The sequence below is a fragment of the Paroedura picta genome, chromosome 3, assembly GCF_049243985.1.
Source record: "Paroedura picta isolate Pp20150507F chromosome 3, Ppicta_v3.0, whole genome shotgun sequence".
In the NCBI taxonomy this organism is placed as follows: Eukaryota; Metazoa; Chordata; class Lepidosauria; order Squamata; family Gekkonidae; genus Paroedura; species Paroedura picta.
The window spans coordinates 26,961,079-26,984,718 of NC_135371.1; positions in this window are offsets into that span (position 1 = coordinate 26,961,079).

Genomic DNA, 23,640 nt, shown 5'->3' on the forward strand with positions numbered 1-23,640 from the left:
TACATTTTCTGAACTCGCTCTCATGGCAGCCCCTTCACTGTCATGGCTATTGTGCCTGACCTGTGGCTGGTACTCTTCTTCTTTCTGGTACTATAAAAGGGGAAAGGAAGGGAAGGGAATCAATGAAGGTAGATTGGTTAGGAAATATCTCAATATGTGTATAGTTCAAACAGTGTATAATATTTTTGTCCTTCCCTTCTTCTTGAACAAGAACAGAACAAAAATGTCTATTAAAGAGGGCAGGGATAGAAAGATGTTTCAGCTTACTGGGAAAATTCCCAGTTGGTTGTTGTTGCCTGGGAGGGCCACTGGCAGCCAGGAACTGGGCCTCTGGTGCCGACAGCATTGCAAGCACCTCAAACTTGTGCGGCAAGCATACACTCATTGTCATCTGTTTCAGGGTGTAGCCGTGTTGAACTATAGTCAAAGAGCAAGGTTTGAGTCCAGTAGCACCTTAGAGACCAATAAGATTGGCTGAATGGCCCATGTGGTGCTGCCTGCACTGCAGTAGCTGTTTTGCTCCGCTTGTTCCGTGGAACTTTTCACATCTTGATCCACCCCTGAAAGAAGGGTCTATCCAGTTTGCTTGGCATCTTGATTTCTCTCTTTAGCCTCACCGCTGTTCCTTATTAGTTGTTCATTTTGAGCTGGCTGTGTACAAGGGGAAGACGTTTTTCCTGCTCTGAACTCACAGCTGACTTTTGGTGACCCCCATGGGGTTTTCAACCCAAGAGATGGTTTTCCATTTCCTTTCTCCACATCACAACCCCGGTTTTTGATGCTGACCCCCCTTCCAAATATTTGCCAGGGCCAGCCCTACTTAGCTTCCAAGATCTAATGAGCTTGGGCTAGCTTGGTGCTATCTGGGTCAGGCTAAAGTCCACATGAAGCTTGCTGTAAGAAAAGAAAGGGTATTAGAAATTGACTGTGATTTTGAATATTAGTTTGCCTTTAACTCTTCCTTAGATATTCTTTTGTACACTGAAGGAGAAAGATGCATTTATATGCCTGCTTCTGACCTTTAGCCACCAGTAAATGGGAAGAACAGCCAGTGTTAGATTGTTCCTCTAGAATGTGGTTCAGATAAGATTTAACACTGAACCAAAAACACCATATAGATAACTTAAAATATAGGGGTCACCTTGACAAACCTTCTGGATGCCTCTGGCACCTTGGGGAGGAGGGAGGTGGAGGGCTGTGCTCTGTATAATGTAAACTTGGGGGGTGAGTGCTGACCCAGACAGCTGCCTTACCACTCTGCGCCACAAGAGGCTCTTGTCGTATAAAGCTCTATGTAACCCTTTATTCTTTGAACAGGAACACGGAATTGGGGTCACTGTAGTGGGCAGGTAGGTGTGAATTTCCTGCATTCTGCAGGGGGTTGGACTAGATGACCCTGGAGGTTCCTTCCAACTCTATAGTTCTATGATTCGAGAACCCAGGGGAGTTCAGTAGAACTCAGAAAGACGAAAGAAAAACAGACAAAGAAAAGTTAAAATCTGAAAGAAAAAGCCTATGAACATTTCTAAAGCCTGCAACAAAGGACATTAAACTCTAAAATATCTTATTTGTATAAGAAAAGCCTGAATTCCTCTTTCCAGCTACTCTATTCCTCTTTGTAAAATAGAATCTTGCCAGTGCCATTCTGACTAGGGTAAAGACAAGAGGGCATTACAACTTCCCGCAAAGTTCCAAGGCTGAGTTAAACCCAGAAGATCTGTCAGTGACTGGGTGGAACAATGAATTTCATTTTTTATAACAGAGAAATCATGCTACAAGAGCATGTGAGGGAACAACATTTTATTTTGGAAGGGAAAATGTAACTCGTAGTGGGGAAGTCCATCATACACACAAACATGGATTATTATAGAACAGATTTTTAGTCCAATAGCAGATTTTAAGAACAACAAAGTTTAATTCTGAGTCAACACAGCTATCATGGATTATGATAACAGGCAATAAACTCTGGTTTATAAATGAATGAACAAAATACCTAGAGATTTTAACCAATATTCATAAAAGTATCAGGGTTTTTTTTTACCAGTAACATTTAAAATTAATTTTTCTGAATAAATATTTTATTTATTTTTAGGGTTCTGCTGTAATTTCTCATGGCAGAACTGTTCTGCTTAGGGCTGCGGCATTGTGCCGACACACAAATTCTGCTGACCTCAATATTCTGTGGTGCTCCATGCAATGAAGGTGGACCAGTTGAGTTAGCTGCCAAGTAATTGTACATAGGATCAGAGCCTTAACTTCTTCACAATGAATAATGCAAATACAATTTAAATATCTTAAAAAATCACCTTGCCTCCTGGGCTCAGAATGAATAACAACAATGAATAATGTTTGGAGATTTGAAACATTAGATAAACAACATGATGTAGAAATATACATACGTCTCTCAGGCGCCATCTGATAACAATGCAAGGAACTAGAAGCCAAGCAAAGCTGAATTGTAAAAAATCATCACCAAGCAACACATTTCTACTTTTAGATACCCCTAGAGGGTTGTGGGAGACGAGCCATCTCTAAGATGTATTTTATTTATTTAGTTAAGATCTGTGTCCTGCCTTTCCCTTATAAACCCAGGAGGATCACACATGCTAAAAAACACACGCAAAACAAAACAACAGCCCTCCAACAAACAACAAAATTATTCAGCAGGCTAAAAAAACCCCAACACAACAGCAATGAACTAAATCCAGCTGCATACCTAAGAAGCTCTTTTGATTTTGGCAGGGAACTGCAATACAGAGTATGACCTACTGTTTTCCTCCTACTGTCCTTCTTTCCTAATTATGACTCTAAATGGAAGCTTCCAAACATGTTATACTAGTTGAAAAGGGGGACTCATGTTTCTTCACGTGTATCTCAAGCCTGTATACCTGCCTTCAGGGGAGCTGCTGAGAACTGTCCCTCTTTGGAGGCTGCAGCAGGTGGCAAGAGCACGGATGACTCGCACACTTAATATTTTCTTTTTGGCCATTGGTGATTGACTGACAGCAGCACTTAATAGGAGAATGCAGCTGTTAACCTTCTAGGCAGTGTGAGGATATTATGCCTCTGGCAGTTTGCAGATCCACCGGTGATCTAGATAGGAACACAGCATCATTTGCAGAGAATACATGAGCCAACTGGTAGCTAGAACTGGGGCATGAGAATTCACTGCTGCTAAGACTCCTGCAAGATCATTCATTCGGATATTAAATAGCATTAGACTCCACTGAGGTCCCTCCAAACCCCAAATCCCGCGTACTCTCAGCTCCACCCCAAGGTCTCCAGTTGTGGCCTAGGATCACTTTTGGGGTAGTCCATAAACACCTAGCTTCTTTAAATGAAATCAAATCTTCTGGGCCAGATGACCCTTGCATCCAAGGGTACTAAAAGAACTTGCAGATGACCATTATTTTTGACAATTTTTGGCAAACAGGTGAAGTGCCAGAAGATTGGAGGTGGGCAAATGTTGTCCCTATCTTCAAGAACGGGAAAAAGGAAGATCTAGGTAACTACCAACCCATCAGCTTGATGTCTATAGCTGGCAAAATTTTAGAACAAATCATCAAACAGTTGGTCCTTGAGCAGCTAGAGAGGATGGCTGCTATTACTAAGGCCATTTCTGCACGTGCAAAATGTAGCTGGACAGTCTCCACATGTTGGCAGCATATTCAGCTCCCTCCACATGATGTCGCCAACTTCCCGAGGCTGTCCAGTAGGTAGCTCATAATTTCAACATTTTTAATTTGCAATGCTGTAAATTCAGGAAAGTGGATTTACCATCTTAAAATGCGTGAACCACTGGTGAGCAACCAGTGATCAACCAGGGAAAAGACCGTATGGAGGGGACCATGTGCAATAGTCTCTTGAGTGTTGTCCTGCCCTCAGTCCTTCACTCCCAGTCTCCCCTCTCCATTTCCAGCCCAGCAAGGCAGGCAGATTCCCACCCCTGCAGCAGTTCAACCACCATCTAGTGGTCCTAAGTAACCTCCGCTGCCCAAGCCACCACTGCCTTGCTGCCCAAGTGCCTCCTTCCCTTCCTCCTCTCGTGTGTCATACCCCCACCCCTTTTGCTCCTCTGCTCCCTCCCACCCTGCTGGCCTGCCTACCTGCTGCTCAGTCCTTCCCTTCCCCACTAATCTTGGACTCCTGCTCTCCCTTTCCCTCCCCGAGCACTTCTTAAGTGGGGGCGTTGCTGCCGCACTGCCCAAGCTGCTGCCCAAGGTACAGGGGGAAAAAACCTGTTATTTCACGCTGCTACAAAATAGAGGAGGACATGCAGACACCCAGATTCTGAGACTGCCTGACACAGACAAAGGCAGAGTGATTGGGAACAAAGCCCTGCTCTTCTTTTCCCTGTGCAAGAGGAAATGGGAATTCCCATTTGAAACAAAAGACTCAGGTGAGTCAGAGAGAACAAAAGTAGGTATGCCTTTTGGCAACATCTGCAGCTCCTGTTCTGCCACCATTGGGTGTCTCTGCTGAGCACATGATCAGGACCTTGCATTTTACAACCACCAGCCCTACGAGGTAGGCCTATTCCAAATATCTTGCTGATTGTATTCCAACACGTAAAACGATGTATGAAAGCAGCCCACCTCTGTGTCGCAGCCCTGGACTTAACTCTGCTTAGTTTTTGAGATCTGATGAGATCGAGGTAGCCTGGGTTCCCCAGTGCAGGGCATTATTCTTGAGCCTGGATTAATCCCTGTTATCTCTAGATACCTGTGAATCCTGAATAAATTTCTGAAATGCCAGAAGCAAACAGGGGCTTTTGTTCCTATTGTTCATTATGGTCCCATGTATTTTCACACTAATGAGTACATTTTTGCTTTTGAAAACGCCAATTCGATGCCATGGTGATTTGCTGCCGATGTACTTTAAGTTGTTTACGGATAGCATTGTAGATGACAGACATACTCCACAGATGCATCCCTTGCTGTTCCACTATCTCTTTTACAACACTGCCTTCACCCCCAAATCCTCAATTCCTAAGAATGAAACTGCTTCACTCTACAATGGCACACAAATAAGCACAAGATTAAACCTTCCTGGCTGCTGAGAGGCAAACTGCAGCTCTGTGATGTGCACAAAGCCAAAATAATGTGATGCTTATAGAGGCAGACAGCGCAGGCAAGAAATGCCTGGAGCATGGAATGATTGTCAGGATGGGCAAAAATGTAGAAAATCATGTGAGTGGGTAGGATGCCAAGGCCAATTAATTCAGAGAACATTTTGCAACCATTAGTGTATTTCTGCCATGCAGGCAGCATAATCGCTACAGGCCCATGAATATGAGATGGCAGACCTTTCAATGATATTGAGTTTTCATTTGACCTATAATTTATGTTCATTGTGATTTTCTCCATCTGAACCACGTTAGTATTGGACATCTGAAACACTCATTGGTTTTTAAGCCATCATTCAAACCGTGCCAGGAGGGAAGTCTAGGAACTGCTTTCTAACTATAAGAATAGACCTTCGTGTTAAATTTTGGGTGATTATGCAGGTGGTTACAGGGGAAATGTTGCCCCCCCCCCATCTCATTGGTTGGTGAACCTTCCTTCAGGAGTGCCTGAGCTAATTTGAAAGTTTCTTTCTTTCTTTCTTTCTTTCTTTCTTTCTTTCTTTCTTTCTTTCTTTCTTTCTTTCTTTCTTTCTTTCTTTCTTTCTTTCTTTCTTTCTTTCTTTCTTTCGAGCCAGGATATTGGCAGGGTGAGGGCAAGCCTCGGGCCACTGGCGGGGGAAGGAGAGGTAAGGCTGCCAGATCCAGGTTGGGAAACTCCTGGAAATTTGGGGATGGGGCCTGAGGAGGACCTTGGAGAGTACAATGTCACAGAATCCACCCTCCAAAACATTCAGGAGAATTGATTTCTGTTGTCTGAAGATGAGATGTAATTCTGGGGGATCCCTCGATCCCACCTGGAGGCTAACATCCCTAGGCTGCTTCCCTATACGGTTAGCATGGCAATCTCATTGGCATACTACTCCATTGTTACCGCAGATCAGGGGGTACATACAGGTTGCCTTCACAGGAGGGAGAACTGGGGAGGGAGGAAGAAATGGAGCGAAGATTGGGGGAAATGAAGAGGAGGCAATTCTGATTCAATAGAATGGTTTTTATGGACTACAGAGGATAGATTAAAAGGTAGGAAGGGAAAGGTATTTAAACTGGATTCAGACAATAAAGGCATTGGTGATATGAGCAGGAAAATTAGCAAAATTACCCATTTAAGACCAGCCCAAATGAATACTTTGCTGTTATATGGGAAAATCTATTAAACCCATCCGCTATCTGTGGTTGCACGAAGAGTGTCCCCAGCGGAGAAAAACAGACAGACCTTAAGGCGGAAAAGGAGAGAATTTGAGAGTTAATGCTGGAATCTTTGCTGAGTTAGATTTTAGAACAGAAGAAGTGGCTGTTTCTCACAGCCAAGGCTGAGAGCAGAAGTGCTAAGGTGTGTGGAGGAGGAGAGATTCCTTGAAAGAAGACAAGTACTGAAAGTACAGTCTCACTAAGAAGATGTAGGGGAGAGAGAATAAGGCTTGGCCTGTGTAGGGACTCTGTTCTGAAAGGGGATTTCTGCTGGGTGAGGAAAGTGCAAAACTTAAGAGGGGAGGGGGAGAGCTTGCAGGGCTGTTGGAAGTTAGTATTAAAGGAATAATTGAAGCTGTACAGTGTCATAAATTATTATATAATATAATATAAGCAGTGGCAATCAGGATATGTGAACCTAAGCAGTGGTTCTCAACCTGGGGATCGGGACCCCTTTGGGGGTCAAACATCCCTTTTGCAGGGGTTGCGGCAGGGCAAGCAGCTTGGCCAGGGCAGGCATCACCACTGTTGCCGCTCCTCCTGAAGGCGCCTGCCAATTTATAGCCAATTTATATACATTCATGAACAATGGATCTTCACGCCATTGGTCAGTTTCGGTTTAATTTCTGTGAAAAAACACTTGCATAATTTTATGGTTGGGGGTTACCACAACATGAGGAGCTGTATTAAAGGGTCACGGCATTAGGAAGGTTGAGAACCATTGACTTAAGGGCTATATCAGGACCGGAAAGCTGCAGACTCTGTTGATCAAACATTGGTTCACTTTCCATCACTGGTAATAGAGTTGCCAGGTCCCTCCTGGTAGGAGATGGGGGGAGGAGGAGGGGGAGGGTAGGGTTGCCACATTCAGGTTGGGAAATTTCTGGAGATCTGGAGATGGAGCCTGGGGAGGACAGGCACCTCAGTGGGGTAGGGTTCTCCCTCTGTGGCATCCATTTCCTGCAGAGGAACTCTCTAGACTTGAGATGAGCTGTAATGCTGGGGGATCCCCAGGGAGGATGTCTTCCCTAACTGAGAATAAGCTCCAGTTTTGTGTTGTTGAGACAGTTTGAGCATCTGGGAGTTAACTTCGTTTGAGGGGGAAAAGAAGCATTTTGGACTCTGAATACCTTAAAACCTCAGCGTTTAATGAGGATTCTGGTTGGATGACAGCAATCTGAACTACCAGCTCTGGACTCAATATGTAATTTACATTTGTCCTTATAGAGTACTCTGGGGATACTGGAATGTTTGGATCTTAATATGTTTGGTGGTATTTTTATGTCTCCTGTGGAAACTATCAAAGAGTTTGTCTCACCAGGCTTTTGGGTATGACAGATGATTTTGGTAGAATACAATTTGACCTTTTGGTTTCCTGTAGGCCATAACAATATAATAATAGCCACCCAAGCAGTAATAAATATTACAGCAAAAACAAACATTTAAAAACAATGTTAAGATTGTCAGGATCAGGGTATAATGTAGAATGCAGCATGTTGAATATCAGGGCAAAAGTTCTCATGACATCATGTAGGTGACATAATGATCATTGTCAGAGAAGAGGTGGGTCATTTTGTCTGCCTCTGAACATGAGGCTAGCCTGGCTAAAATGGAGTGCCCTGAGGTAGGATCAAAATTCTCGTTAGGAAGGATTTTTGCCTCATCTTCAGGCTGGACATCACATTGTCATCTCAACCCCAGATCTCGGCCCCATACAAGAGTTGGGGGTGCACATTTTGTAATACTAATGTCTTAGGCATACTTTCGGAAACTGTTTGTACGTTTAATGTGTGTTTTTGATGCAGGAACCAGCTGTATCCTTTCAAAAATAATCAGGCTATTGGTAATTACATGTAAGAAATGAGGGACTCCACTTTCATATTGTCGTCAGGTAAATTGCTGCAGTAGAACACATGAGAGCCAAAAGATCTGCCTGGAATCTGCCTGGATTATAACTGAAATCCTTATACATGGTTCTTTCTATAAATAAAAGGGAAACTGGCCCCGGGGTGGAGGGTGGGGCATCTCCGCTGCCCCTGGGACCGCGGCGGCCTCTTGCCGCAGTGAGAAGCCTCTGCAGACCCAGCGGCAGCTAACCGCTGGTGCAGCTGCCAGGGAACAGCCAGTGTGCCCGGCAGGGAGGGGCCTCTCCGCTGCCCCTGGGCCTGTGTAGGCCTCTCGCCATGCCGAGAGGCCTCCACGGGCCCAGGGTCTGCTCGCCGCCATGCCCACAGCCCTCTCCACCTCCAGAAGTCCGGGACGCTGCACTAAGGTAAGCTGTGGGGGGTGGGTGGGGGGTGGGTGGGGGATGGCTCTCCCTTCTCCCTCTGTTCCCCTTCCCCCTTCCCCCCTTTCAAAGCCCATTTTTTAAAAAAATGGGCTTTGAAGCTAGTAAATATAAGAAACCCATTTGAACAATGAGCATCCCTGTCATTTTCCTCTCAAAAGCCTTATCCTTTTCAGGATGGAGTCTCAACAAAGCTGTCAGTCATGTTCCTTTCAATAGCCCTTATCTTTTTTTCTAGCTGGAACCCAAGAGAGCCCCCCTCTCTTGGACACCGGACTGGTGTTCAGGCAGAGTGATCTTGACCGAGGTGCTACATAAGTGGATCTTGGCTCCTGGACTGGCCTTTTTTGCTGAGAGACATGTGTGCTTTGTTCCCGTAGAATGGAGGCGAACACGACCACCTTATTTAGAATTAAAAGGCTGAGCTGCTGTGCTATCCAAAGTAGTGCACTGAAGGTTGGCCTGTCCCTCGCTCCCTTCTCGGCTCAAAACGACCATTAACAAGTAGATTGACTTGGACAAGGTTTCAAGTGTTAATCAGTTTTCTTTGTTTTGGGAGGAACCATGGATGTTATTTTATGTTTCCTGTACAGTAAAGTTCCCTGGGCTGTTCAGCTTGGAAATGCACAATATTATGCACACATCTGCCTTCTAAACTAAGGGTAGCATTTGGCCAATCCGCTTTTCTACTGAAGCAAAGATGTTAAAATAGTCTGCAGGTAAATGACTTTCCTGTTCTCACATAATGCCGCTGAGTATTATAAAGACAAGCAAACACCTTTCTTTCTCCCCTTCCCTCTTCCCGCTTCTTAAATAGGATGTAAACAGCAAACAAACAGCGTTACGCAGTCAAGAATATGAAATCCCCCCTGCCCTTCCACCATAGGTCTGAATACTGCCTGTGAGAAAAGCTTGTATCATGGATTCTGTTTGTTGGATGAGGGCTTTAAATAGGAAAAAACAGAAGAATTTAATCACAGTTATAGCTGCATAGCAGTTTTGACGTTCCCCCTTCGTCTGTAGGGGGCTATGTTGTGGTCCTTGCTCTCGGTTTTAATAAAAAAATAATCATTTGAAAAGCTATAGTGATGTTCCTTGAAAGTATACTTTATTAAGAGAAACCTTCTGTGCCTGTATATGGCTTTCATTTTCTGAAGATGTGCGAGAGAAGCCTCAGTGAATTCTTTCCTCAGTTTGTTCATGTGTCTTGTAGCAAAGCAGAACAGAGGACTGGAATTCAGTTATGGAGAAGACTAGGGCCTAGTCTGCACATAATAGATAATGCACTTTCAATGCACTTTAGAAGTAGATTTTCCTGTTCCGCACAGGAAAATCCAGCCGCGAAAGCACATTGAAAGTGCATTATCTATTGTATGCAGACTAGGTATGGGAGTTGAGGAGATTTTGAAGTAGAAAAATACTGTTCCTTGCGCAAGACGGTGTGGTGCAGTGGTGAGCACGCTTGGCTGTGACTGGAGGATACGAATTCAATCTCCCACTCTTCCAAGATTCTCACTGGCTCATCGCTCTCTCTTAAGCTCACCTACCTCACAGGGCTGTGATGAGAAGAGAGGGGGGGAGCTATGGGTGCTCTCCTGAATTCTTTTGAAGTAAGGGTGGAATAAAAATGTGATAAGACTCTGGTTTTATTTACAATAATAATTCCCTTCTTGACTGCTGGTGTGCTACGCCAACTGGATCACTCTTGAAAGCTGACATGCAGTCTGTCAAGCGTGTCTTCTCATACTGCAGAGCCGAAGAACCCTCTGGAGCCATATGGCGCCATCAATATTGAAGCATTCGATGAAATCTACAGGAAGTTCTGTTGGAAAATGGATGTCCTTGCATGGCCTCGGTTTCTTACCAACAGGGACAAGTTTAGCAGCGTATAAATATACACCAAAAAGCTTTCACTGATTGCTTCACTCCAAGCACCCCATCTGCTTCCCTTCTCCACTTAATCACAACTCTGTTTCAGAAACTTGTGCCCCGCAGAGTGAAGACCATCGCACACGGTGATGCTCCTCAGGATGCAGCTAGCCTTGGATGTTTGGAGTAGCTAGATGATGCGCTGTTATCCATATGGATTGATTTTTTGCTAGTGGTTGGTTTTGTGAGCAGGGGGTACCCATGCAGGGTGTGGGTTCTCATCTCCTTAAAACACAAGTGCTTGTAGACAATTTGTTTTACTTGGTTTTCTCACTCTAAGGAAAATAGATCTCTGTTGGGGACAGTTGTCAGCAGGACATAACTTCGCGCACACAAATAAATATTTTGCAATTCTCACTTTACTTGTTTTGACACTGTAAAACTCCTGTTCTGTCAATATCTGAGGTGGGTTTGATTCAAATCCCCTGCCCTACAGTGTTGATCTGAAGTAGCACAATAACAAAAAAATGTGCTGGGGAAAGTTAGATGTTATATATCAAGTATTTTAAATAAAGCTTCATTGATATGCGTGATTTAAAGGTAGCTTTTTGTCAAGATCCAGTTCAGATCAAAAGGAATACGAGGAAACTTAAGGCATTACTTATTTATTAATGCATTTACATAGCCCACAGGAACCTGAAATGGCCCAGGGCCACCTACTAAAGTGTGAGTTACTTGCCACAGAGGAAATGATAGTCTAGGGTCCCCAGCAATGCTGCCCATGGGTACCACAGTTTTCTTGGCACCCACAAGCCTTTTGGGGCGGGATTATTGTCAAGCAGGATTTCTAATATGCCCCTGAAAAGCTGGTTGGTTATGCAGATTAAAATAACATTATTTCGTTGGCGGTGGCTGTTATTAAATCCATTTGATCAGTAAGACATGGACATTCAGCTCCAACAACCAACAATTTTACGAGAACCAGAAATACTGAACAACAACGACCAGAACTGGTGGAACATATATACACATTCGTGGCTTCCGCCAAAACATGCGATTGGCCCTTAACAGAGGCCTGTGATTGGTCCTTAAATCCATTTACTGATCGGCTGTGAACCTGGAACTGGTGAATCCCTAACAAGAAGTTTGCATCTTAGTCTCTGCTCCTGAGCTCCCGATCTGTGACTGTCCACAGACACAACAGCTGTCACCACATTGTTTGTTTTATTCTTTCTCACCCCTTTTTCTTAGTGTATTTTTAGTTGCCCCTCTTTTCCTCTGCGTGTGTGGCTTAGAGTAGTGATTAAGAGTGGCAGCCTCTAGTGTGAAGGACCAGGTATGATTCTCCATTCCCCCACATGCAGCCCACTGGGTGACCTTGGGCAGTTCTCTCAGAGCTCTCTCAACCTCACCTCCCTCACCAGGTGTCTGTTGTGGGGAGAGTGATTGTGAGCCATTTTGAGACTCATTCGGGTAGTAAAAATCGGGGCACAACGAACTAGCTCTTCTTCTCTTCTCTTGTGGCAGTCATTTTATGGTTGACTCAGCTTCCTGTGGCAGCCATTTTGTGGTTGTGCTCACTATCCTCTCAGAATTCAAAAGGCACCCAAAGTCTCAAAAACATTGGGAAAGCCTGTGGTAGGCATTACATATCCTGCATGGTCTACCTGCTTGATCAGAGCTATCTTGTTAAATTTCATTCCATATGGGATTAAACATTTTGCATGCTGCCTTGTACATAATATTCAGAGTCATGTATCATATACATTTATCTAGTGCCTGATTGTCCTTGACCTTCATTTTTGTTTGTCATTTTTCCCCCCTTGAATGAAATTCCTGAAGTGGACTATGATTTCCAGAATCCATTTCCTTTTAGAGAAGAAGCGTAGCACTTGTCAGCAGCATCTGAATTGCTTTTGCCACAAGTGACTGTCATGTCACTATCCACTCTATATAGCCTTCCATCAAAATGAATTTGACAAACTAGCAATGGCTAAAAGGAAGGCACTCTGTACATTTATACCGAGTGATCCCAGAAGTCAAGGGTGATGTATACACTTAGTAAAAGTGCCTGAGAATGGCTCTGTAGGGAAGGAATATTTGAAGCCTGTTAGACTGCAAGCCAAGAGAACACATTTTGTTGTCTCTGTCAGGTGAATACAGGGTCAACCAGTGAGTCTGGATTTTCTAGGCCAGGGTAACTTTTATCATATTCCTATAGTAATACGGACACAGGCAATAGCTAATACCTTGAAAACCTACAGCAGGGGTATTCAACCTGTGGTCCTCCAGATGTCCATGGACTACAATTCCCATGAGCATTTGCTGGCAGGGGCTCATAGGAATTGTAGTCCATGGACATCTGGAGGACCACAGGTTGAATACCCCTGCCCTACAGGGTTGTTATAAGACAACTGGGACTTGATGGCAACAACAACAAAAATGGAGCTCAGGTAACCCCCCCTCCCCTTTTGTCATCCCCAAAAGCATATGAGGCTAAGGCTGAAAGAAAGGCTGGCCCAGGTCCCACTATAGCACAATGGCTCTCTGTATCAGCTTGTCAGTATCTAAGGAATCTAATATGCACAGACACAACATTGTCTTTTTTCCTGTTGCTGAAAGCATTTGTATGCATTTTCATCCTTATTTTATAGTTTCGTCTCTCTTCTCAATAGTATTTTAAAAAGGTAAAGGTAAAGGTATCCCCTGAGCAAGCACCAGGTCATGTCTGACCCTTGGGGTGACGCCCTCCAGCGTTTTCATGGCAGACTCAATACGGGGTGGTTTGCCAGTGCCTTCCCTAGTCATTACCGTTTTACCCCCCAGCAAGCTGGGTACTCATTTTACCGACCTCGGAAGGATGGAAGGCTGAGTCAACCTTGAGCCGGCTGCTAGGATTGAACTCCCAGCCTCATGGGCAGAGCTTTCAGACTGCATGTCTGCTGCCTTACCACTCTGCGCCACAAGAGGCTCTATAGTATTTTAGTATTTTACTAAATAGTATTTAGTAAAAAACTAAATACTATTTACTTATTTAAATACTTTAGTATTTAGTATTTTAGTATTTAGTATTTTAGATAGTATTTTAACCACCTCTTTTAAGTTAGGCTGACAAAATCTTGCCAATCCCTTAATATTTCAGCCTGCATTTCAGGCCAGCAATTGGTTTGCTTGTTCATTATCATAGTAAAGGTGAACGAAATCCTACAGGGTTCCGTTCTCTGGTGTGATTTCCTGACCCTTTATTATCAGCGCTGATCAATATCATCCTGTGGCTGAGCTTGATTGCAATCAACATTAAAATATGATTTAAATAACTCTCATTTGTACTCTGCAGCTCCCTGAAAGTGGAGTGTTTACTGTTGGGAAAATGTATTTACCATGGCAGCATCAAACTATTAGAGCCGGCTCATGCCTCTGGGAAAATCAATTGTGATACAACAGTATTTCTTACTTCCCCCATATTTAATGCGATCTGCCAAATTTAATCCAACTTTGCATTTGATGGTCCCCAGTAGGATGAAAAGGTGAAGCTAAAGTCTGATAAACAATGCTAGGCATCAGCCTCCATGAAATTTTATGTGACAGATGAAAGGTGCTGAATTATCCCCCAATAATCTGGGGACTTCACAGCTCGCATATCTAGGCAGTTTAGAGCAATGCAAATATCCTTCTGTTCACTTTGCTTCTCTCCACTCCTTTTAATTGCAAATTGGATCCCAGTCAGTGCAAGAATGTTAATTCTTACATGAACATCTGAAAGCAAATATTAGCATGGGCCAATCCTGTTGGCTCTTGTTCTCTCGTTTTTTTGAAGCAAAGATCCTACTAGCACCAGGAATGTGCTTTGCAGAAGATAAAAATGGGAAAACTGCACAGACAGCTCCTATGATATAAATGTAAACAGCCCGGTCCTCAAGACATTAACTAGGAAGCAAGTCCCACCAAGTTCAATAAAGTTACTTGAACTATGAATACTTGAGAACTATGTATACTTGAACTATGTATACATGAGAGCTGAACTTTAGGATTAAACTGCATGTTAAGGGGAAGATCACTGAATGGATCTGCCAGTATATTCTTTGTCCTTGTGAAGTATTAATGGGGCAACCTGATTCTTATAGAGGTGGCAGTGTTGGATAGGGGGAGGGTGGTTTCACTTTACCTCTGGTTACCTCCCCATTCATAACTGGCTGTTCTGACTTGCAGTTTGCTACTATAAAGAGAGAAAAAAATAACAAGCACTGTAGTTTTGCCTGTCTACTTTTCCTACTGGCAGAATTCCGTGGAGAAAGTAATGTGCATGTGGAAATGAGAAGCAATTAACCACCGTTTGTCCAATATTCTGGCTGCAAGCTGAATCACAGCACTCTACTGCTGATTTACAAAAAACATGACAGGAGATGCAAGTGTGGATCTCCAAAGTAACATTGCAAGATCTTGGCCTAGTCTGCACACAATAGATAATGCACTTTCAATGCACTTTAGAAGTAGATTTTCCTGTTTTGTGCACAGGAAAATCTAGCTGCCAAAGCACATTGAAAGTGCATTATCCTGTATGTGCAGACTAGGCCCTTGACTCTCTTTGTTCAAATGGTTAGATTGAACTTAAGAACAGCTCTGCAGGATCAGAGCGGTGGTCCATCCAGCATCCTGTCTTCACAGCGGCCAACTGGTTACTGTGGCTGAGATGTTCTAGTTCTGGTGAGTCAGTAGATGATTTCTGCTTTGAGTTTTATTTATTTATTTATTTAATTATATTTAAATGCCGTCCTCCCCAAAGGCTCATGGCAGTTTACCTCAAACAGGAACAATATAAATAACTCAGTTTATAATAATGCAATAATAAAAATAAACAACATTATGGAATTATAACACTAGGGAGGACAGTAAGTCAACATATACTGATGGCCCAATGGGATGGGTGAATCTGCAGAGATGGTCATAGGAGGGAGGCTTGGGGGGGGGGTGATGGGAAGCAGTGGTTCGGGTCGACCTCAACCAAATGCCTGGCGAAGGAGCTCCCTTTTGCAGGCCCTGTGGAACTGTTCAAGTTAATTTGTTTTGCCTGTAGCTTAGTTTAAATTAGGATTTTTCTTTTCTCTTCTCGATCTGCAGTGTGGTATATTTTGTTGCAGCGTAGAAGAGTAGTTGTTTTTCTTTTGAAGTGATTGACCTTGGTTGGCTGGAATGATTTTCCCCTCCTGCTTGGAAGAAACTGAGTCTAATTAATCTGTTAGCCAGCCATTGGGAGGGAGGGAGTCTTATGTCTCCTCTCTTCCTCTCCCCCCCCCTTTCTATTTCATATTATTGTATTCTATTTTATTTAATAGGTTGTGGCAGAGATTGTGGTTTGTATCATGATGTTTTACATCTTTGATTTCTTGTTATTTTATTTGTTATAAAATTGCCGTTACAAAGGGCAGTTGTGCTCTGGATTTGAGCTTTTATGGTGCGCACGTTAATACTCTCAGTTCTATTCTAGTTGTTTTATCTATTTATCATCCCACCCACTTTGTTAGCTTTAAATTTATAGCTGTTTTGTCAGTATTTTATTTTATCAGTATTTTATTATTATATTTTAAAAGCATATATTTTATGTTCTATTCCTCATTAGGGATTATCTCGGTGGGTTTAAATCTGGGTGTTTTAACCTGGGGTTTTTACTAGAGCTATATTTTAATATCAACCCGTATTTTACAAGCTCTATTAATTTTAAGCCCTTTATTTTACTAGGCATTAGTTTACATTATTTATTTATTTAGCTTTTTATAGGCTAATCCCTGGTAATAGATCAATATCAATGGTGGCGGTTGTGGGGGGGAAGTTGTGTCCTTTACGGGGGGGGGGGTGCCAGCTGCAATGCAAACTAAGATAGAGGAATATTTTCAGCATCTTTCACCAACTGAAAGCCAGCTTGGTGTAATGGTTAAGAGTGGCAGGCTCTAATCTGGAGACCTGGGCTTGATCCTCCACTCTTCCACATGCAGCCAACTGGGTGACTTGGGCCAGTCAGAGCTCTCTCAGCTTCACATACCTCAATCTGTTGTGGGAAGAGGAAGAGTAGACAATTGTAAGCCACTCCTCAAGTAGTAAAAAGTGGAAAACGAAGAAAAAACAACTCTTCTTCTATTGTCTTCTGCTCGCCAAAAGGTTTGCCCCTTTACTAAATGATGTGCCAAGATCACCTAGTTTTGAGGATTCTATACTGGCCCCCTCCCAGAAACCCCCTATTGACTTGAATGCTTTTGATGAATTAATAAAGCAGAATGCTACCAATAGGAAGAGATCGAAGGACCAGACAGCAATTCTTGCATCTCAAACACAACTAATATATATATAATTGAAACAAAATAACTTTCTAATAGGTCAATTGTAGGTTCTCCTGGTTAATTTGCAGGGTGCGTGTGTGTGAATTCAACATGAGAACGAGGCAATTAAAAGAAATACATGTGATGCCATGAATGAAATAGCAGGGTGCAATGAATATCAAGGCTACCAGCAAGACAACAAAAATGTATCAGAGGTGGTCTCCCTCAGATCTGGAACACAATACAATTGTTCTAAACATTATTCCATAGAGTTAGCAGTCAGACCCCTTCTCTCATTTTAGTTAGAAAACCATAAACACCCTTCCTCCAATAGCATTTCAAATATCATAAAACAATGTATTGCCTAGCTCAAAGGGATATAAACTAGATGTCATCCAACAACCTCCCCCCCACCCCAGTGAGATTGGACAATAGGGTTCCCACAAATCTATAGGCTAATCAGGCTACATTCTCACTTCCCTGCACACATTTATCCTAATTAGACAGTATTTAACATCATTCTTCAAATGTGGTAGCTTTCCTTTTCAGTAATCCAAGGGCCATCAAGAACCATTTATATATATAGTTCAACTCCTGGTAAACCCATTATGCTTCTCCTGGATTATTGTTCAACCCTGGAAAGCCTATCAAGGCATTGTTTTTAGGAGCTAGCACATCAGATTCCCCAGGCAGCATTTAGTCCAATATCAAGGGGCATCCAACTCCATAGTGTGTATGTGTGTCCTTTGACGTGTGTGAGACTGCCTCTTCTTCTTCCCATGAAATGCTGGTCATTTTGCTGCTGTCTCCATAGATCTCTAACTTTGAGACTGGTAAATATCACCTTCTCTAAATTGTTTTCTCCCATCTTCTCCCTGATTTCCTCTTAGATACCCCTGTGAGTTTTTCAGTATGGTTTTTGTGTGTTGTATCCCTTAATAAAAACAATTCAAACAAGCAACAGGTTTATTTTGAGAGTTCTCTAAGGGAACAACCCCTGTAAACATTGGTGTAATTCTCAGTTCCCACCTTTTCCTTTGTCTCCTTTAAGCTAATTTCCTCCAACCAACTAGGAGACAGCCTCTTTGGGTAACAATATGATAGAAATATGATTAATTGGTCAACTAAGCAGATGGCAAAAGAACATCTTGCTTTTCTTCTGCACCGCCACTTTTCATCAATTGATTTAAGATATGTTTCACAGATTCCTGGGTTCCTGAGGGGAATAGTGTTAAGTTTTTTTTCCTTCAAGAAGGAATTTCCTCAATAATTCCTTCATTATGTTTTTTAAAGGTGGGACTTGTTAAAAACATATGGGATTTTCGCAGTCCAATCCTTCATTCAAAGCGCAAGGACCCCACTTTTTCAGTGCTATCTGTAAGAAAGGAATTTAGACAGGGAATAGGTGGGTTACAAACAGAGCAAATTAAGAGGTGCCCTAAGATTAATTCTCAAAATAAGGCACCTAGTTCTACGATCCACTCACCAGAGAATAATGAGATGTTGATTGATTTGACCTCCCTTCCCCTGAGGCAAACAAGATGGCTCTGCTGGCTAGCTCTCCTACAGAAGAAAGTGTGTAGGCCCATCCTGAGGTCTGTGAAAGCAATCTGTTGGTATCCTTTGGCCTATTTCCCATTTCTGAGCAAACTGATATGCGTTCCAGAACACAAAATTGAATAATCACTCAGGAAAATATTAGGATGCAGAAAACTCAGGACAATGAAAGAGACCACTTAAATGCTAAGGGAAAACCTTTATTATCCACAAAAATTCATTTCTTGCAAAGCTTCTGGCATTTCAAGGCCTTTTGGTTAAATGGCCTTTTCTAGTAAGTCCAAGCTGGAAATAAAGGGAACCTTGCCACTTCTAAAGGTGAGAATGATTGACTAAATAAACAGAAGATATGCTTTCTCTCTTGCAATATGGCTGGATGGAATTACAAAATAAGTATGAAGGGAACAGGGCAACTCCTGAAAAGCTAAGTTGTAATCTTAGTACAGGAGACTTGGGGGAAAATATTTCAGATTATTCCACCTATTATCTCAGAGCTGTAAAGAACAAGAATGGAGGATGCCCCTTGGTTGGCATTGCTTGTCTTATCTCAACAAAACCAGTTGTAGAAATTACAATATTACCTAATAATCCCTCCTATGCAATAGCCTTGAACTTGCATTTTCAACACCTTACTTATAGTGATTAATGCCTATATCCTCCTGCTGTACATAAAATGGATCTGTCCAATTACTGGAGTAAATTCAATGAATACTTTTAGTATATTCATTATTTACATCCCAGACCTATATTTGTATAGGTTGATTACTTGAATGCATGCACAGTGACTTCCAATAAATAACTTTCCCTAAAGCTTTGGTGGCAGCTAATTTCCTCATTGGGGTAAGAAAATTAAAGAACTATAAGGTAAATGGGGAAGTATTAGATTCCCTAGTAGCTAAGAATGATTTGAAGATTTGAAAATTATCAACAGTTGCCCTCAGTGTGTCACAGATTCCCAACCAAGGCAGAATACTGAGACTTTTTTCATAAAAGTCGAGTGTACATCTGGAAACATTGTGAGAGATTCTATTGCTAAGACAATTTGCTTAAACAGTCTGTGGGTACACCTCCTTCCCTCACAAATGCATGTTTTCCCCACCACCAGCTATTCCCATGGTTGGAAGGGCTTTTATCTTCAAAGGCCAAGTAGAACAAAGTAAAAGCTATATTTCTAGACGTAGCAGCCAAAATGCAGCCAGAACTACTTGTAAGAACCATAACATTTGAATATGAGCTAGCATTGTGAAGGACATTAGCCCCTGCCTAGGAATGGACTACTCTGTGTTGTATGCCAATAAAGGTTTTCTGAGTCTAAGTCTGAGACTACTCTGTGTGCACAGGTATGTTATGAGGAAAGATGGATGAGAAAGGGGGGAAGAGAACAGGGAAGAGGAGCACCGATTTCATTCTGGAAATCTGGTTAGCTTTACATGAAAAGCATGTCTGTTGGGATTTTACATGTGTAAAGTATTGATATTATTGATATTTTATTGTTTCCTTTGAATTGTTTGGCTTAATCTAATTTCTGGGAACAACTAAGTATCTGCGGAAGTAACCACCTATCTTTAGAAATGGTTCTTTTCATCCCAGATAAAGCTATCCATCCCAAAAGCCTTTGTAGTTTAGGCAAACTTGCAGTTAACTTAGACTTTTGTAGTGAAGCCAAACTACAGGGATGAAAGCTGAAGAATTAAGAACTTGTCCCAAAGCAATTTACCTTCAGAGTTTACTCCCCACTTGTGCTGCCTCATATCCCTTAGACATTTAGAGGATTTGATAGATTTATTTCAATCAGTATATACGTCTGATTGGCTAAAATTTCTCTTGATGTCATAACAGGACGTTTGTGGTTTGATGCAGAGCATTCAAGCATGCAATACATAATATACACTGCTAATTTAAAATGTGTAACTCAAGTCAAACACAACAGTATCTATGTCTTCTGAAGAGGGATCAGAAAGCTGTTGTTAAACTTAAGATAAGGAAGGCCCTGTGGCTGGAGTGGGATTGTTTAATTTAGGCTGCTAAGCAGAAAGATAATAAAATCTTTTGGAGTTCCATAGTTGGAAAATTTAATTCTAGGCCTCTGGTTTCATTTCATATTTCTGCTGACTGTTGAAAAAAACATTTTAGAGTTCTATTTTCTGTTCTAACTGCGACTTACTCAAATGCTCAGCTGGCTTGATCTTCTGGCACCAATGCATGGTCTGCTGTCTCAGTTGAAGGAATTAGAACTTTAATAATGCAAATGAAGCCAGGTAAAGTTCCTGGCCCTGGCATGGTCCCCCCTGAATTATTTAAATAAAACCTAACTTGTTGGGCTGACGTTTTGGTACCAGTTTTTGCACATGTTTATGATACAGGCATAATGCCTTTGATTGATGTCACAAGAAAGAAGACCTATCAAACCCTATCAGCCTGCTGTCAGTTGTGTGTAAATTACATGCATCCCTGCTGTATGGCAGGTTGGTAAGTTGGTTAGAAAACAGCAATCACTGCCACATTCTACTGTTTATTATTAATAAATATACTGGTTATAAGAAGGGATGACTAAGAGTGGCCTTCATGGATCTCAGAAACACTTTCAATACTATACCTAGAGATGAACTATGGACAAAATGGGGAAAAAATTATTTATGGATGCATGCATTTTATTCCTTATTCATCAGTTCTATAACCATACATTAGCCCAAGATAGGGGTGGCCTTTCAGAAGTACTGACAGATTCTATTATGCTAGATAAAGGTGTTAAGAAAGAATGCATTTTGGCCCCTCTGTTATTTAATTTATTAATGATTTTACTTCTCTTTTGTTACAATAGAATTACCACTCACCTTATCGTGCATCAGTGAAACTGCCAGTTCTCCTGTATGTTGATGACATTGTCTTGCTGTCTATATCTACAATGAGGCTGTGTAAACTTATCTTTCTATTTTTTAAATACTCCTGTAGGGAAGGCTTGGTAAATAATGTAGCAAAGCCTTAGCTTGTCATTTCTACTAGAAAACATAAAGTAAGGGATTATACATGGACTATGGCGACTCTGCCTATGCAACAAGTCAGCTTAAATTCTTGAGAGTACTATTCAGTGTTGATCTTTCATGGAGAACCCATGTCATATCAGTATTAAGAGCTAGGAATAGCATTGGTAAAGCACTCACTAGATTCTTTTACACTTCAGGGGTACAATATGTACCTTTAGTGCTCTGTTTCGAAGGATATTGACCAACCATTAATTTCATTTCTTCATAGTATACTGGAACCCCCAAATTGTTTGTCTGGTGTTGTTCTAAGAGTAAAAGTGAGTAAAAATCTCTTACCAAGCTAGGGCATGAAGGTAGGCATCTAAAGCTAATGTTTCTGCAGTTTGATCCAGGGCTGAGTTTGCTTGGTCTTTACAATTAAAAGAAGAAGAAGAGTTGGTTCTTATATGCCGCTTTTTTCTACCCGAAGGAGTCTCAAAGCAGCTTACAGTCACCATCCCTTTCCCTAGAACATCAGAAGAGCAACTGGGATAACTTGGTTAATTAAAATCTAATGTGTATAGATGTTTCAATAGAATGGATGGGGAGAGTAAATGTTGTTAAACTAAGAAATCTGATTGATTTTTATTTGAAACATGCAGATTATAAAAGTACGTCAGTAAGGTCAAGAAGAGTTTATTTATTTATTTATTTATTTGCCGCCGGCCCTGGAGGCTCAGCATAAAATTGGCAATCCTCTACCAGTTTATATCCCAATTAATATTTATTTATTTATTTATTTATTTATTTATTTATTTATTTATTTATTTATTTATTTATTTACTTACTTACTTACTTACTTACTTACTTACTTACTTACTTACTTACTTACTTTGGCGCTGCTACTGGCTCATGGTGGTTTATAGATAATAAAAGCCATATAATACAATGAAATACATTAAAACACAATAAAACAACATAATAAGTATAAATAACAGTAGCAGCAACAATTCATCTCCAAAATTACTATGCCCACCTTGGCAACCCCCCTCCTTTTGTGATTTAACACACCCTAAATATGAATCTGCCTTTATGTTGGCTCATCTTAATGCTTTACCATCTGTTGTATTGTCAGACAGATATGTTGCTATTCCATACTCCGAAGGAACATGCAATTGTAACCTTAATCACATTGCATCCTTAGGCCATGTACTTTTAAACTGTCCTGAATTTTTTAAATTCAGACTGGGGTTGATTTCCCCCCTAATTCATAAGGATTTTGCTTTTTTAAATGCTGAGACATCTAGGCCAGTGGTCCCTAACCTTTTTATTACTGGGGACCGGTCAACACTTGACAATTTTACTGAGGCCTGGGGGGGGGTAGTCATTTGCTGAGGGACATCGCCGTGGCTTGAGCCTCCACTTGCTTGCCCGCCAGCGCCCCTGACTTCCCGCCGCCTGCTACGGGGTGCTGCCAGCATCAGCTGCGCAGTGCCACGTTGAGGGGGAGCCCCAGCCATGGCGGCTGCCAGACAGCACCAAAGGTGAGCCGGCGGCAGAGTGGCAGGACAGCCCCTGAGGCAGCATCCAGGGAGGAGGACGAGGAGGAGCTGCGGCCCGGTACCAACTGATACACAGACCAGTACTGGTCCTCAGCCCGGGGATAGGGGACCACTGATCTAGGCTACTGAGCAATGAAGATGGATGGATTACATATAGGGTCACTAGATTTTTGGCTGCCATTATAGAGTGTAATGGCAGATTTTTGGCTGTTATTACGAATGACCTGCATAGTGCAGAGGGTTAGACTAGATGATCCGGGAGGTCCCTTCCAACTCTATGATTCTAAATATGGTATGTTGGGGCTATGCTTGCTTCTTGCTGGGAGTAAGGTGGTACAGCTTCCTAGCAGCCCTTGGTCCTCTGGTTAGTGCAGATGCTAGAGTGCAGTTATGCAACAAATGGCAGCTAGCAAGCAGGGATACCAATGAAGCTTACTTCAGCTGCTCATTCATTAAGAGAGGCCTGGAGTCTTTTCCTCACCATTGCATTCTTCCTATGTGTCTTGTATACAGCTCTCCAATTAATATATACTGCACAGTAGGAATTATCTGTCTACTCTCAAGCTAGAAGTCAAAGGCAGCCATGTAAACCATGAAATCAAAATATTCACCTCCTGCCGCACATAAATAGCCTATCACTTTCATAAAGCAAGCTACAGTATTAATCATGAGCAGAAAGCTCTTGGGAATTCTTGGCTGTGTTTCATAAATATTAAAACAGAGGGGAAAATAGGATTTCCTGAGTCAGTTTACAAGTTTGTTCTCCTGGCAGCAATTA